The sequence below is a fragment of the Pristiophorus japonicus genome, chromosome 2 (assembly GCF_044704955.1).
Source record: "Pristiophorus japonicus isolate sPriJap1 chromosome 2, sPriJap1.hap1, whole genome shotgun sequence".
Taxonomy (NCBI): Eukaryota; Metazoa; Chordata; class Chondrichthyes; family Pristiophoridae; genus Pristiophorus; species Pristiophorus japonicus.
Window position 1 is genome coordinate 53250080 of NC_091978.1, and position 16026 is coordinate 53266105.

Sequence of the window (16026 nt, forward strand, 5' to 3'; positions counted from 1 at the left end):
TCTGTGCTGCCCTCCTTCCAAGGCCAGTATATTGGTTCTAAGGTAGGGTGCCCAGAACTATACATAGTACGTCAGATGTGGGCTAACCAGGGCTTTCTATATCTGTAGCAGAACTTCCACCCCTTTATATTCTAGACCTCATAGTCATAAAGTTAACATTTCATTAGCCTTTTTGTTTATATTTATTTTAAACACTCCCAGGGCAAGTACAGCACAGTTTAGATACAGAGGAGAGACACTCTGGAAGGTATGGGGAGCTGGGACTTGTCCATGAGAGTAACCGAAGTATGAGAACCGAAACAATCTCGAGTTAGAAAGGAGAAAAGGTCCCAAAATGGAGCAATCTGGAACATGACATCAATTTGTCTGCTCTTATCTTAGAGAAATCAATGATCCGACACAGTGTGTGTTTGAAACAAACCTAATCTATTTGACAGATATAAAAATATTAAACTCCAGCCCAGTTATAGAGGTTATTAACATCAGCAGAAACAAACTCTGTCAGAATGAACATGGTTGAGTCCTGGATGTGATTAACAGCAGAATCCAACCACTGCAGTCACTTGTGAACTCGCTGGTGACTCAAAAGGGTGGATGTCCGAGTGAATCCCTTCCCACACACTGAGCAGGTGAACGGCCTCTCCACGGTATGAATTCGCTGGTGTGTCAGCAGGTTGGCTGACTGAGTGAATCCCTTCCCACAAACAGAGCAAGTGAACGGTCTCTCCCCAGTGTGAACTCGCTGGTGAATCAAAAGGGTGGATGTCCGAGTGAATCCCTTCCCACACACAGAACAGGTGAATGGCTTCTCCCCAGTGTGAATTCGCTGGTGTGTCAGCAGGTTGGATGACTGAGTGAATCCCTTCCCACACACTGAGCAGGTGAATGGCCTCTCCCCTGTGTGAACTTGCTGGTGTGTCAGCAGATGGGATGAACAAGTGAATCCCTTCCCACATATGGGGCATGTGAATGGCCACTCCCCAGTGTGAACTCGCTGGTGTGACAGCAGGTGGGATGACTGAGTGAATCCCTTCCCACACACGGAGCAGGTGAACGGCTTCTCCCCGGTGTGAACTCGCTGGTGTGTCAGAAGATCCCTTGTGCTTATAAAGCTCTTTTCACAGTCAGAACATTTAAACGGTCTCTTGTCAGTGTGAACAAGTTGATGTGAAGTGAGGCTGGATGACAGAGTGAATCCTTTCCCACACACAGAGCAGGTGAACGGCCTCTCTCCAGTGTGAAGTCGCTTGTGTGTAAACAGATAGGATCGCCAAGTGAATCCCTTCCCACACACGGGGCAGGTGAACGGTCTCTCCCCGGTGTGAGTGCGACGATGGGCTTCCAGCTGGGATGGGATATTGAATCCCTTCCCACAGTCCCCACATTTCCACGGCTTCTCTCCGGTGTGACTGCGTCGATGAGTTTCCAGCTCAGAGGGGTAATTGAATCCCTTCCCACAGTCCCCACATTTGCACCTCTTCTCCGTGGTGCGTGTGTCCTTGTGTTTCTCCAGGTTGGACGATCAGTTGAAATCTCGTCCATACACAGAACACGTGTACGGTTTCTCCCCGCTGTGAACGGTGCAATATTTTTCAGGCTGTGTAACTGGTTAAAGCTCTTTCACCAGTCAGTGCACTAGAACACTCTCACTCGGGTGTGTGTGTCTTGGTGCTTTTCCAGTCACACTGATGTTTGAAATCTTTTCCCACAGGCAGAACAGACAAACATTTCCCCTTCCACATTCAAAGACTGATGATATTCAGGTCCTGATGAATCGAGTGATTCTGTCAGATCTTGACATGATGTTTCGTTTGAGTTTCCTGTCTGCAAATCCTGCCCTTCTAATACCCTGTAAAAGGAGTTTACAAAAGTAATCGCTGTAAGTACAGGATAGAAATTCAGAACAGACAATTCTATTTTCTATGGAACATTCTTTCCTTCTAATGTGTGATTAAGTATTATATAAATTTAATCCGTGAACCTTGACCTTAACGTTCCAAGAATCCTACTGATTTTGGGGAATAGAAAAAAATCTCAACATTGATAAATGCATCGTCTAACATCTCCAACTGAGCTAACCTGCATTAACTATGTCTAATATTTGTGTCAGCTGTGGTTCAGTTGGTAGCACTCTCACCTGAGTCACAAGGTTGTGGATTCAAGTCCGACTCCAGAGACTGAGCACAAAAATCTAGGCTGACATTCCAGTGCAGTGCTGAAGGAGTGCCGTCTTTCGGATAAGACCTTAAACCGAGATCCCGTCTGCTCTCGCAGGTGGACGGAAAAGATCCCATGGCACTATTTCAAGCAGAACAGGGGAATTAACCCTGATGTCCTGGCCAATATTTAACCCTCAATCAACATCAGTGATACAGATTATCTAGTCATGATCACATTGCAAATTGGCTGCCGCATTTCCTACATTACAACAGTGACTACACTTCAAGAAGTATTTCATTGGCTGTAAAGGGCTTTGCAACGTCTAGTGGTTGTGAAAGGTGCTAAATAAATTAACATCTTTCTTTTTCTTTTCTGTATGTCTTTTATTTCTATACTTTCTCCCATTGTGCCACCTTTTGTTCTCCGTCAGTTTCCCACTAACTTTACAGTTCATTTCTTGTGCATGAGGTCTCTCTCTCTCTCTCTTCTGACCCTTACTTTATCCCTCCCTTTAAGCTGTCTATCTGCCATGCTCTCCCAGTTCCGATGAAGTGCTCTCCCTGACCAGTCACCGTTTCTCGTTCCTTTATAGACAACTACAACTTGGATTTATAAAGCACCTTTAACACTGTAAAATGGCCCATGGTGCTTCACAGGAGCATCATCAGAAAACATAAGTACATAACAAGGAGCAGGAATAGACCATTCGGCCCCTTGAGCCTGCTCCACCATTCAATGAGATCATGGCTAATCTTCTACCTCAACTCCACTTTCCTGCACTATACCCATATCACTTGATTCCCTTAATATCCAAAAATCTATTGATTTCTGTCTTGAATATATTCAAAGATGATACGGTGCCACATAAAAGAGTTACTGCACAAGATAAAAGCTCACGGGGTTGGGGTTAATAGATAAGCATGGATAGAGGATTGGCTAACTAACAGAAAAGAGAGTCGAGATAAACGAGTCATTTTCCGGTTGGCAAACAGTAACTAGTGGTATGCCGCAGGGATCGGTGCTGGGTCCTCAACTATTTACAATCTATATTAATGACCTAGATGAAGGGACTGAGTATAATGTAGCCAAGTTTTCTGATGCTACAAAGATGGGTGGGAAAGCAAATTATGAGGAGGACACAAAAAATCCGGCAAAGAGATATAGACAGGCTAAGTGAGTGGACAAAAATTTGGCAGATGGGAGTACAATGTGGGAAAATGTGAGGTTATCCACTTTGGCAGAAATAATAGAAAAGAAAATTATAATTTAAATGGAGAAAAATTGCAAAGTGCTGCGGTACAGAGACACCTGGGGCTCCTTGTACATGAAACACAAAAAGTTAGTATGCAGGTACAGCAAGTAATCAGGAAGGCAAATGGAATGTTGGCCTTTATTGCAAAGGGGGATAGAGTATAAAAGCAGAGAAGTCTTGTGTAAGATATCGCCTGTTAGAAGTTAGAATTAAGAAGCTTATTTTAAACGTCTTTAATTAATGAATTCCCTGTATGTTTGTAACTTCCTTTGCATTGATTGTATGTAAAATTCACTCAGAAAATGGCCGTATAACAAAAAATGGGTTTTAAAATGGCCAAAAGCCGAGAAGCAAAGCATTCTGATAAATTGAGCCATTATGATGTTACCTATTTTTGTAACTGCTGATACAGCTTCAGTTAGAACCAGAATGATCAAGGCCAAAAGTATTAATCAATAAGATAGAGGTATGCAGCATGTACCATTTTTTATCATAATTTTGTAAAGCCAAGCTCATTATTCTGCAGGACATGGTCTGTATAATTGTTCTCAGAGAAGTGATTCCTGCCCCAGAGAAGGAGAGATACAGATAACATAGAAGGTCAAAACAATAAAAACTATTGAGGTTGGAACAGCTGCAGATTTTCACAGCATTTGAATGGGAAGAAAAGAGTATAAAGTAATAGCTCTTCTACCAGGAAGGCAGTGTGAATCAAGACAACAGGAAGAAAGAATCTTCAGGGTAGAGACGGCACTACGGTCTCTCGAGAGGACGCTGTTGAGAACAGGCTATGACTATCATTTGTTACATATTACTTTTTGTAACAGAACGTAATTTACTTGATAAATTTCTGTTGCTTTTACTCAATATACCTGTATTAAAATCATTTGTTATAATCTGAACAAGAGTCTCCCAGTTTGAATTAAACATAAACCCTGAGAATAGTTGAATTGCTATAATTAGCAAAGCGGCAAAGAGCTGCTCAGTAGTTAAAAACTACACCTGCTACAATTGCACAGGGTATTGGTGAGGTCACACCTAGAGTACTGCATACAGTTTTGGTTTCCATATTTAAGGAAGGATATACTTGCATTGGAGGCTGTTCAGAGAAGGTTCACCAGGTTGATTTCAGAAATGAGGGGGTTGACTTATGAAGATAGGTTGAGTAGGTTGGGAATATGGTATTGGGGGTAATGTATTGACGTGGATAGAGAACTGGTTGGCAAACAGGAAGAAAAAAAGAGAGTAGGAATAAACGAGTCCTTTTCAGAATTGCAGGCATTGACTAGTAGGGTACCGCAAGGTTCAGTGCTGGGAATTCAACTATTTACAATATACATTAATGATTTAGATGAAGGAATTGAATGCAATATCTCAAGTTTGCAGATGACACTAAGCTGGGTGGCAGTGTGAGCTGTGAGGAGGATGCTAAAAGGCTGCAGGGTGACTAGGACAGGTTAGGTGAGTGGGCAAATGCAGTATAATGTAGATAAATGTGAGGTTATCCACTTTGGTGGCAAAGACAGGAAGGCAGAATATTATCTGAATGGTGACAGATTAGGAAAAGGGGAGGTGCAACAAGACCTGGGTGTCATGGTATATCAGTCATTGAAAGTTGGCATGCAGGTACAGCAGGTGGTGAAGGCAGCAAATGTCACGTTGGTCTTCATAGCGAGAGGATTTGAGTATAGGAGCAGAGAGGTCTTACTGCAGTTGTGCAGGGCCTTGGTGAGGCCACACCTTGAATACTGTGTACATTTTTGGTCTCCTAATCTGAGGAAGGACATTCTTGCTATTGAGGGAGTGCAGTGAAGTTACACCAGACTGATTTCCGGGATGGCAGGACTGACATATTAAGACTGGATCGACTAGGCTTATATTCACTGGAATCTAGAAGAATGAGAGGGGATCTCATAGAAACATAAAATTCTGACGGGATTGGACAGGTTAGATGCAGGAAGAATGTTCCCAATGTTGGGGAAGTCCAGAACCAGGGGTCACAATCTAAGGATAAAGGGTAAGCCATTTAGAACCGAGAGGAGGGGAAACTTCTTCACTCAGAGAATTGTGAACCTGTGGAATTCTCTACCACAGAAAGTTGTTGAGGCCAGCTCGTTAGATATATTCAAAAGGGAATTAGATGTGGCCCTTACGGCTAAAGGGATCAAGGGGTATGGAAAGAAAGCAGGAATGGGGTACTGAAGTTGCATGATCAGCCATGATCATATTGAATGGTGGTGCAGGCCCGAGGGGCCGAATGGCCTACTCCGGCACCTATTTTCTATACTCATGGGAGTTCAGAAGAATGAGAGGTGATCTTATCGAAACATATAAGATAATGAGGGGGCTCGATAAGGTGGATGCAGAGGAGGATATTTCCACTCATAGAGGAAACTAAAACTAGGGGGCATAGTATCAGAATAAGGGGCCACTCATTTAAAACTGAGATGAGAAGGTATTTCTTCTCTCAGAGGATTGTAAATCTGGAATCCTCTGCCCCAGAGAGCTGTGGAGGCTGGGACATTGAATATATTTAAGGCGGAGATAGACTGATTTTTGAGCGATAAGGCAACAAAGGGTGATGGGGAGCGGGCAGGGAAGTGGAGCCGAGTCCATTATCAGATCAGCCATGATTTTATTAAATGGCAGACCAGGCTCGAGGGGTCAAATGGCCTACTCCTGCTCCTATTTCTTATGTTCTTAAAGACTGATCCCCCACAGTCCTCTGGGGTAGAGAATTCCAAAGATTCACCACCATCTGAGTGAAGAGGTTTCTCCGCATGGCCGACCCCTTATTCTGAGACTGTGAACCCTGGTTCTAGACTCCTCAGCCAGAGGAATCATCCTCTATGCATCTACCCTGTCAAGGTCCTGTAAGAATTTTGTATGTTTCAATTAGATCACCTCTCATTCTTGTAAACTCTAGAGAATCTAAATATTTGACACCAAACCACATAAGGAAATATTAGGACAGGTGACCAAAAACTTGGTCAAAGAGATAGGTTTTAAGGAGCATCTTAAAAGGAGGAGAGAGAGGTTGAGGGGCAGAGAGGTATACGGAGGGAATTCCGGAGTTTAGGGCCCAGGTAGCTGAAGGCTTGGATGCCAATGGTGGTTTGATTTAAACTGAGAATGCACAAGAGGCCAGAATTAGGAAGAGTAGAGAGATCTCGGAGGGTTGTAGGGCTGGAGGAGGTTACAGAGAATGGGAGGGGTGAGATCATGGAGCGATTTGAAAACAAGGATGAAAGTTTTAATATTGAGGCTTCACCATTTCTCCTTCCTTTGCAGACGCTCCCTGACCAGTCATCATTTCTGCTACATTTTTAAAAATATTTAAAGATTTTTTTTAAATCTTTTAAAGGTGGCAGGACAGGTTAACAAAGCACTTAAAAAAGCATAAAGGACCCTGGCTTTATAAATAGAGGCATAGAGTACAAAAATCAGGAAGTTATGCTAAACCTATATAAAACTGGAGTGTTGTGTCCAATTCTGGGCACCACACTTTAGGAATGACGCAAAAGCTTTGGAGGAGAGGTATAGAACAGATTTACTGGAATGGTTCCTGGGATGAGGGACTTCAGTTATGTGGAGAGTCTGGACATGCTGGGATTGTTCTCCTTGGAGCAGAGAAGGCTAAGAGGAGATTTGATAGGAGAGTATGGCAGATGAAGTATAATGTGGATAAATGTGAGGTTATCCACTTTGGTGGTAAAAACAGAGACAGACTATTATCTGAATGGTGACAGATTAGGAAAAGGGAGGTGCAACGAGACCTGGGTGTCATGGTACATCAGTCGTTGAAGGTTGGCATGCAGGTACAGCAGGCGGTGAAGAAAGCAAATGGCATGTTGGCCTTCATAACGAGGGGATTTGAGTACAGGGGCAGGGAGGTGTTACTACAGTTGTACAGGGCCTTGGTGAGGCCACACCTGGAATATTGTCTACAGTTTTGCACTCCTAACCTGAGGAAGGACATTCTTGCTATTGAGGGAGTGCAGCGAAGGTTCACCAGATTAATTCCCGGGATGGCGGGACTGACATATCAAGAAAGACTGGATCAACTGGGTTTGTATTCACTGGAGTTCAGAAGAATGAGAAGAGATCTCATAGAAACATTTAAAATTCTGACGGGTTCAAGCAGGTTAGATGCAGGAAGAATGTTCCCAATGTTGGGGAAGTCCAGAACCAGGGGTCACAGTCTAAGGATAAGGGGTAAGCCATTTAGGACCGAGATGAGGAGAAACGTCTTCACCCAGAGAGTGGTGAACCTGTGGAATTCTCTACCACAGAAAGTTGTTGAGGCCAGTTCACTAAATATATTCAAAAAAGGAGTTAGATGTAGTCCTTACTACTAGGGAGATCAAGGGGTATGGCGAGAAAGCAGGAATGGGGTACTGAAGTTGCATGTTCAGCCATGAACTCATTGAATGGCGGTGCAGGCTCGAAGGGCCGAATGGCCTACTCCTGCACCTATTTTTTATGTTTCTATTAAATCATTAGGAGTTTAGATAAGAATAAAGAGAAACTGTTTCCAATCGCTGATAACCAGAGGACACAGATTTAAGGTGATTGAAGAAAACAGAGGTCACATGAGGAAAATCATTTTCATGGTAGAATTTGGAATGCACTGTCTGATAGGATGGTGGATATAGATTCAATAGTAGCCTTCAAAAGTGAATTGGATAAACACTTGAAGCAACATGATATAGCTGGGAGTTGGGGAAAGAGCCGGGGAGTGAGACAAACTGGATTACTCTCCGAAGGAGCCGGCGCAGACTCAATGGGCGAGTGGCCTCCTGCTGCGCTGTAATATTCTAGGATTCTTTACAGACACTCTCTACTCATCAACATTTCTCCTTCATTTACAGACACTCCCTGCTCGGCCACCATTGCGCCTTCACTTACAGACGCTCCCTGAGAATTTGACGCATACGCTGGCCGCACCTGCGGGCCGGGGCGAACCCGGGAGCCGGCGGGCGGGGTAGAGAATGTTTACCGGTTTATATTCGGGCCCCTGGCCGCACTCAGTGTTTTTGCCCCCAGAGATTCTCTAACCCGCTCCCTGGAGCTCACTCACCTCCTGCGTCACCGTCTGGCGGCGCCGCCGCCCGCGCATGCTCAGCTCAGTGTCCGGATGATTGACGGCAGCAGCGGGCCAATAGGAAGAGCGGGCGGCTGGTCCTCCAACCAATCGGAGTGCGGGAGGGGCGGGGCTTGCGGCACCCAGCCGGATGATCCCTCTCTGTCTGAGCATGCGCGCGAAGCGGTAGGCGGAGCGATGACAGCAGTTGAGAGATGGGCGGAGGGAGCGTTGAGTCCCTCAGAACTGGGTTAAGACTGCCCAAACTAATTTCAAAAGCAGCCTTAAAACTATTCTCTCAGTTGAGGAAGGATATGTAACACGGGACTATCTATAATCACTTGCAGTTACTAACTGCTAAAATAGTCAAGAGACTACATTTTAATAATTGATTTTGCTTTAAGTGCAAAAAAAAGTATAAAATTAAATAATAAAATTACAAATTAGACAGTAGTACACACCTGCAATAAATTGTTTCAGAAGCACGCTTTACAAGGTCATATTTCAGTGAGATTCCCCCCCTATCAGCATCAATTTTTTCATAAAAGATTCTAAGGTTTTCATGTCCACTATTCTTGCTGGATATCCATTCCATATATTAATCATTTTTGTGTATAAAAAAGTTTTCTGACATCAGCTCCTGAATTTGCCATTGATTAATTTGAACTGGCGTCTATTTGTCCTACTCTTGTAATTTAATTTTAAGTAATAATATTAGATCAATATTTCCAGACTGAAAAGCCAAAGTCTCTCCAGCCTTTCCTCTTAGCTCAACATTTTGACAGTAGTGATCAGCTTTGTGGCTTTTCTCTGCACTGCCTCCGGTGCTAGAATGTCTCGCTTGTGTCTCAGAAAGCAGAGCTGGACACAGTCCTCAAAGTGTGGTCTGACCCAGAACCCTGTACAGGTTGGTTCCAACTTCCTTTGACATGTTAGGAGTGATTGTCCTGGTTCTCCATCCTATAATCATCAGCATCATCATCATAGGCAGTCCCTCGAAGTGAGTCCACGCCAAAAAGAGATGAGTTCACAGGTGTTTCAATGTTCCAGATCCCGAACTAATATTCCAGATCCCGAACTACATCTTGAAGGGTGGAAGACGCCTGTGCGTGGATTTTTTTAATGTGTGGTGGCCGTTGCACACCAGCCACCACACGGGCTTGACAGAGCTAAGTCTTGGTCCAGTAGCAAAGATTACCCAAGGCGACTGGCGACCAGCTCTGCTGCACAGACCTAGTGCGCACACACAACGCAGTGTGGGCTGGCCCCTGCTGCCCCGGGCCCTCGCCTCTTCTGAGCCCCAAACTCACGCCTCTCCTGGGCCCCGGTCACTTCCATCTACAAACTCTTGCCACTCCTTCGTCCCTCCTGCTGTGCCTGCCCGCACTGCAATCAGCGACCTGGCTTCGCAGCCGTCGCTCTCCTGCAGCAGCACGCGCTGCTCCCTGAAATGGCACGTTGCCGCATGCTGCTCCCTGCAATGGCCCCGGCCTGCTGAAGGTCTTGCAGGCCGGGAACGCGACGGTTTCCAGGCCGGGCTGCCACACGCTGCTCCCTCCAATGGCCCAGGCCTATAAAGGAACCTGCCTGATTTTCTATCTTTAATTTAAATTAAAGGAAAATCAGGTAGGTTACTTTACAGGTGTGTGCTCCAACCTGCCCAACTTTCTGTTACTCATTGCACCCAGTGTAATACACTGCACCTGCACCCAGGAAGATCTTGTACTTCAACATTCTATTGATTGCTACTCTGCATTGGTTTGACATATTCAACGTTGAATCTGCTAAGACTCCAAGGTCTCTTTCTGCTTCCTCCTTGGCTATTTCAACACCATACATAGAGAATGTATGTCATTTATTTTATCTTCTTACGTGCAGTACTTTACACTTGTCCACATTTACGTTTGACTTACATCTTTTGTCCAACCCATTCCATAATTTCCGACTGCCTTATCTGATACCACTGGCTCATCTAGCTTGGTATTATCTGTAAATTTGAGCATTGTGCATTGAGTTTCTGAATCCAAATCAGTTATGTAAATTAAAAGCCATTGGCCCCAACACAAAGATCCAGGCACCTCACTTTCCTTCCCCCCCCCCCCCCCCCCCCCCACCCTCAACCCAACTCCTATAACCCCTAGTTTTCAGTTTAACTAATAGCCTTTTGACTTTTGGAAGTCTAGGTATACTACATCACAGGGATTTCCTCGGTCCACTTAGGGTGTCACTTCCTCAAAGAAGTGATGGATGCCTTCAAGAGCCATGTTGACTGCTGCTTAGTATTGTACAGAGGAGCATACCACTTCAAGGTACAGCACGTACCAGAGAGAGACGGCTGTGAAGAGGGCGACTGTATTGGGCGTCACCAAGGTCCAGGTCGCTGATGGGAGCGTAGGCAGGTACAGCAGGAGCAGCAAGGTTAGGGCGCAGATGCGGTGAGTGATTGTGGAGTGACGTGATCTGGATCCAAAAAAGGCGTGAGTTCGGGGCCCAGAAGAGGTGAGGGGCCCAGGAGCAGTGCGGGCCAGCCCACATTGCAATATGTATGTGCACAAGGTCCATGCAGCAGAGCTGGTCTCCAGTCGTCTTGGTTAATCCTTGCCACTGGACCAAGACTGAGCTCTGTCAAGCCGGTGTGGTGGATGGTGTGCAACAGCCACCACACGTTAAAAAAATCCATACACAGGCATCTTCTACCCTTCAACATGTAGTTCTGGACCTGGAATATTAGGTCCTTCATTGAAACACCTGAACTCATCCCTTTTAGCAGTAAGAAACCTTTGGCATTGTTGCCAAATTAAGTAATTTAAGGGTAAAGTCATGGCAAGAGAGCCCAAACTCGTGTCATGCTCCTCCTGTGCTATGTGGGAATTCAGGGATGCTTCCAGTGTCCCTAATTACTACATGTGCAGGAAGTGTATCCTGCTGCAGATCCTGACAGACCGCATTGCGGCACGGAGATGCGCATGGATTCACTCTGGAGCATCCGCGATGCTGAGGATAGCGTGAATAGCACGTTTAGTGAGTTGGTTACACCGCAGGTAAAGGTTACACAGGCAGATAGGGAATGGGTGACCATCAGGCAGAGCAGCGGAAGGAAGGTAGTGCAGTGGTCCCCTGTGGGCATCTCCCTCCAAAACGGATACATCACCTTGGGTATTGTTGGGGGAGATGACTTATCAGGGGAAGGCAGCAGCAGCCAAGTGCACGGCACCAGGGGTGGTTCTGCTGCACAAGAGGGCAGGATAAAGAGTGGGGGAGCTACAGTGATAGGGGATTCTATTGTAAGGGGAATAGATAGGTGTTTCTGCGGCCGCAAATGAGACTCCAGGATGGTATGTTGTCTCCCTGGTGCAAGGGTCAAGAATGTCTCAGAGCGGCTGCAGCGCATTCTGGAGGGGGAGGGTGAACAGCCAGCTGCCGTGCTACATATAGGTACCAATGATATAGGTAAAAAATGAGATGAGGTCCTACAAGCTGAGTTTAGGGAGCTAGAAGTTAAATTAAAAAGTAGGACCTCAAAGGTAGTAGTCTCAGGATTGCTACCAGGGCCGTGTGCTAGTCAGAGTAGGAATGGCAGGATAGCTAAGATGAATACGTGGCTTGATGAGTGGTGCAGGAGGGAGGGATTCAAATTCCTGGGACATTGGAACCGCTTCTGGGGGAGGTGGGACCAGTACAAACCGGATGGTCTGCACCTGGGCAGGACTGGAACCAATATCCTAGGGGTAGTGTTTGCTAGTGCTGTTGGGGAGGGGTTAAACTAATATGGCAGGGGAATGGGAACCTATGCAGGAAGACAGGGAAGTAGAATGGGGCAGAAGCAAAAGATAGAAAGAAGAAAAGTAAAAGGGGAGGGCAGAGAAACCCAAGGCAAAAATCAAAAAGGGCCACATTACAGCAAAATTCTAAAGGGACAAAGTGTGTTAAAAAGACAAGCCTGAAGGCTCTGTGCCTCAATGCGGGGAGTATTCGGAATAAGGTGGATGAATTAACTGTGCAGGCAGCTATTAACGAATATGATATAATTGGGATTACGGAGACATGGCTCCAGGGTGACCAAGGCTGGGAACTCAACATCCAAGAGTATTCAATATTCAGGAAAGATAGACTGAAAGGAAAAGGAGATGGGGTAGCATTGCTGGTTAAAGAGGAGATTAACGCAATAGTAAGGAAAGACATTAGCTTGGATGATGTGGAATCTGTATGGGTAGAACTGCGGAATACCAAAGGGCATAAAACACTTGTGGGAGTTGTGTACAGACCACCAAACAGTAGTAGTGAGGTTGTGGACAGCATCAAACAAGAAATTAGGGATGCGTGCAATAAAGGTACAGCAGTTATCATGGGTGACTTTAATCTACATATAGATTGGGCTAACCAAATTGGTAGCAATACGGTGGAGGAGGATTTCCTGGAGTGTATTAGGGCTGGTTTTCTAGACCAATATGTCGAGGAACCAACTAGAGGGCTGGCCATCCTAGACTGGGAGATGTGTAATGAGAAAGGATTAATTAGCAATCTTGTTGTGTGAGGTCCCTTGGGGAAGAGTGACCATAATATGGTAGAATTCTTTATTAAGATGGAGAGTGACATAGTTACTCAGAGACTAGGGTCCCGAACTTAAGGAAAGGTAACTTCGATGGTATGAGACGTGAATTGGCTAGAATAGACTGGCGAATGATACTTAAAGGGTTGATGGTGGATAGGCAACGGCAAACATTTAAAGATCACATGGATGAACCTCAACAATTGTACATCCCTGTCTGGAGTAAGAACAAAACAGGGAAGGTGGCTCAACCGTGGCTAACAAGGGAAATTAAGGATCGTGTTAAATCCAAAGAAGAAGCATATAAATTGGCCAGAAAAAGCAGCAAACCTGAGGACTGGGAGAAATTTAGAATTCAGCAGTGGCGGACAAAGGGTTTAATTAGGAGAGGGAAAATAGAGTATGAGAGGAAGCTTGCTGGGAACATAAAAACTGACTGCAAAAGCTTCTATAGTTATGTGAAGAGAAAAAGATTAGTGAACACAAACGTAGGTCCCTTGCAGTCAGAATCAGGTGAATTTATAATGGGAACAAAGAAATGGCAGACTAATTGAACAAATACTTTGCTTCTGTCTTCACGAAGGAAGACACATATAACCTTACATAAATACTAGGGGACCAAGGGTCTAGCGAGAAGGAGGAACTGAAGGAAATCCTTATTAGTCAGGAAATTGTGGTAGGGAAATTGATGGGATTGAAGGCCAATAAATCCCCAGGGCCTAATAGTCTGCATCCCAGAGTACTTAAGGAAGTGGCCCTAGAAATAGTGGATGCATTGGTGATAATTTTCCAATAGTCTATCGACTCTGGATCAGTTCCTATGGACTGGAGGATAGCTAATGTAATACCACTTTTTTAAGAAGGGAGAGAGAATTATCGACCGGTTAGCCTGACATCAGTCGTGAGGAAAATGTTGGAATCAATTATTAAAGATTGACAATTATTGGAGTGACAGGATCGCTCCAAGTCAGCATGGATTTATGAAAGGGAAATCATGCTTGACAAATCTTTCAGAATTTTTTGAGGATGTAACTAGTAGAGCGGACGAGGGAGAACCAGTGGATATGGTGTATTTGGACTTTCAAAAGGCTTTTGATAAGGTCCCACACAAGAGATTTGTGTGCAAAATTAAAGCACATAGTATTGGGGGTAATGTATTGTCGTGGATAGAGAACTGGTTTGCAGACAGGAAGCAGAGAGTAGGAATAAACTGGTCCTTCTCAGATGGCAGGCAATGACTGGTGGGGTGCCGCAGGGCTCAGTGCTGGGACCCCAGCTATTTACAATATACATCAATGATTTACACGAAGGAATTGAGTGTAATATCTCCAAGTTTGCAGACAACACTAAGCTGGGTGGCGGTGTGAGCTGTGAGAAGGATGCTAAGAGGCTGCAGGGTGACTTGGATAGGTTAGGTGAGTGGGCAAATGCATGGCAGATGCAGTATAATGTGGATAAATGTGAGGTTATGCACTTTGGAAAAACATGAAGGCAGAATATTATCTGAATGGCGGCAGACTAGGAAAAGGGGAGGTGCAACGCGACCTGGGTGTCATGGTACATCAGTCATTGAAAGTTGGCATGCAGGTACAGCAGGCGGTGAAGAAGGCAAATGGCATGTTGACCTTCAAAGCTAGGGGATTTGAGTATCGGAGGAGAGAGGTCTTAATGTAGTTGTACAGGACCTTGGTGAGGCCTCACCTGGAATATTGTGTTCAGTTTTGGTCTCCTAATCTGAGGAAGGACGCTCTTGCTATTGAGGGAGTGCAGCGAAGGTTCACCAGACGGATTCCCAGGATGGCAGAACTGACATATGAGGAGAGACTGGATCGACTGGGCTTGTATTCACTGGATTTTAGAAGAATGAGAGGGGATCTCATAGAAACATATAAAATTCTGACGGTACTGGACAGGTTAGATGCAGGAAGAATGTTCCCGATGTTGGGGAAGTCCAGAACCAGGGGTCACAGTCTAAGGATAAGGGGTAAGCCATTTCGGACCGAGATGAGGAGAAACATCTTCACTCAGAGAGTTGTTACCCTCTGGAATTCTCTACTGCAGAGAGTTGTTGATGCCAGTTTATTAGATATATTCAAGAGGGAGTTAGATATGGCCCGGACGGCTAAAGAGATCAAGGGGTCTGGAGAGACAGCAGGAAAGGGGTACCGAGGTGAATGATCAGCCATGATCCTATTGAATGGTGGTGCAGGCTCGAAGGACTGAATGGCGTACTCTTGCATCTATTTTCTATGTTTCTATCGATACGAGATCCTCCTATGATGATGATGGAGTGGGTTAATAAACCCCGGGGGGAAGCGGACTTCACACACACCGAGTGCAGGCCCAGGTCCGATAGAAAACACTCCACAATATCCGCTTTACACACATCTGGTGTGGGTCTTAGGCCTCGAATATATGGGGGTGGTGCCAGAGGACTGAAGGATTACAAGCCCTGTTTAAAAAATGGCTACGGATAAACCGGGCAACTGCAGGCTAGTCAGTTCAGCGAGAGGTGGAACAGGCAGGTCAAGATTGTGGGCGCAGGGGATGGTTGTACCCGTGGGTGGGTTTAAGAGCTTTATAAAAACTTGGTGTAGGTTGGAGGTTCCGAATAGGTTTTTTCAAAGCCTGTCCCCAGATGACAGGCCCGGTCAGTGGCCACCATCTTGGAATGGCGGGGCTCACGGCACATGCGGAGTACAAAAAGTGGGCAGGACCTAAGTGTCTCTCTCTGTCAGTTTGATTGGACCACATGTTTCTCCCCATATTAGTGGCCCCTAAAAGGGAGCCTTGTTGTGCTGATTCTTGTCTGGTCCCAGTGTCACCCTATTGGTCCATCAAAAAAGGCCCAGTGACAAGGAGAGAAAATCATCAGCTCATTGATTTTATTCTCACTGTGCACACAGCGGTGTAGAACTGAACCCAAACAGAGTAGAGAGAGGAAGAACACTGAGATTGGAGAAGAAAATGATGGAGATGGTG

At 45.3% G+C, this 16026-nt stretch overlaps 1 pseudogene; it reads right to left on the minus strand.

Moving 5' to 3' along the window:
* Positions 1-405: 405 nt before the first annotated feature.
* On the minus strand, positions 406-8531 carry LOC139228674 (zinc finger protein 229-like; annotated as a pseudogene).
* Between the last annotated feature and the right edge of the window lie 7495 nt (positions 8532-16026).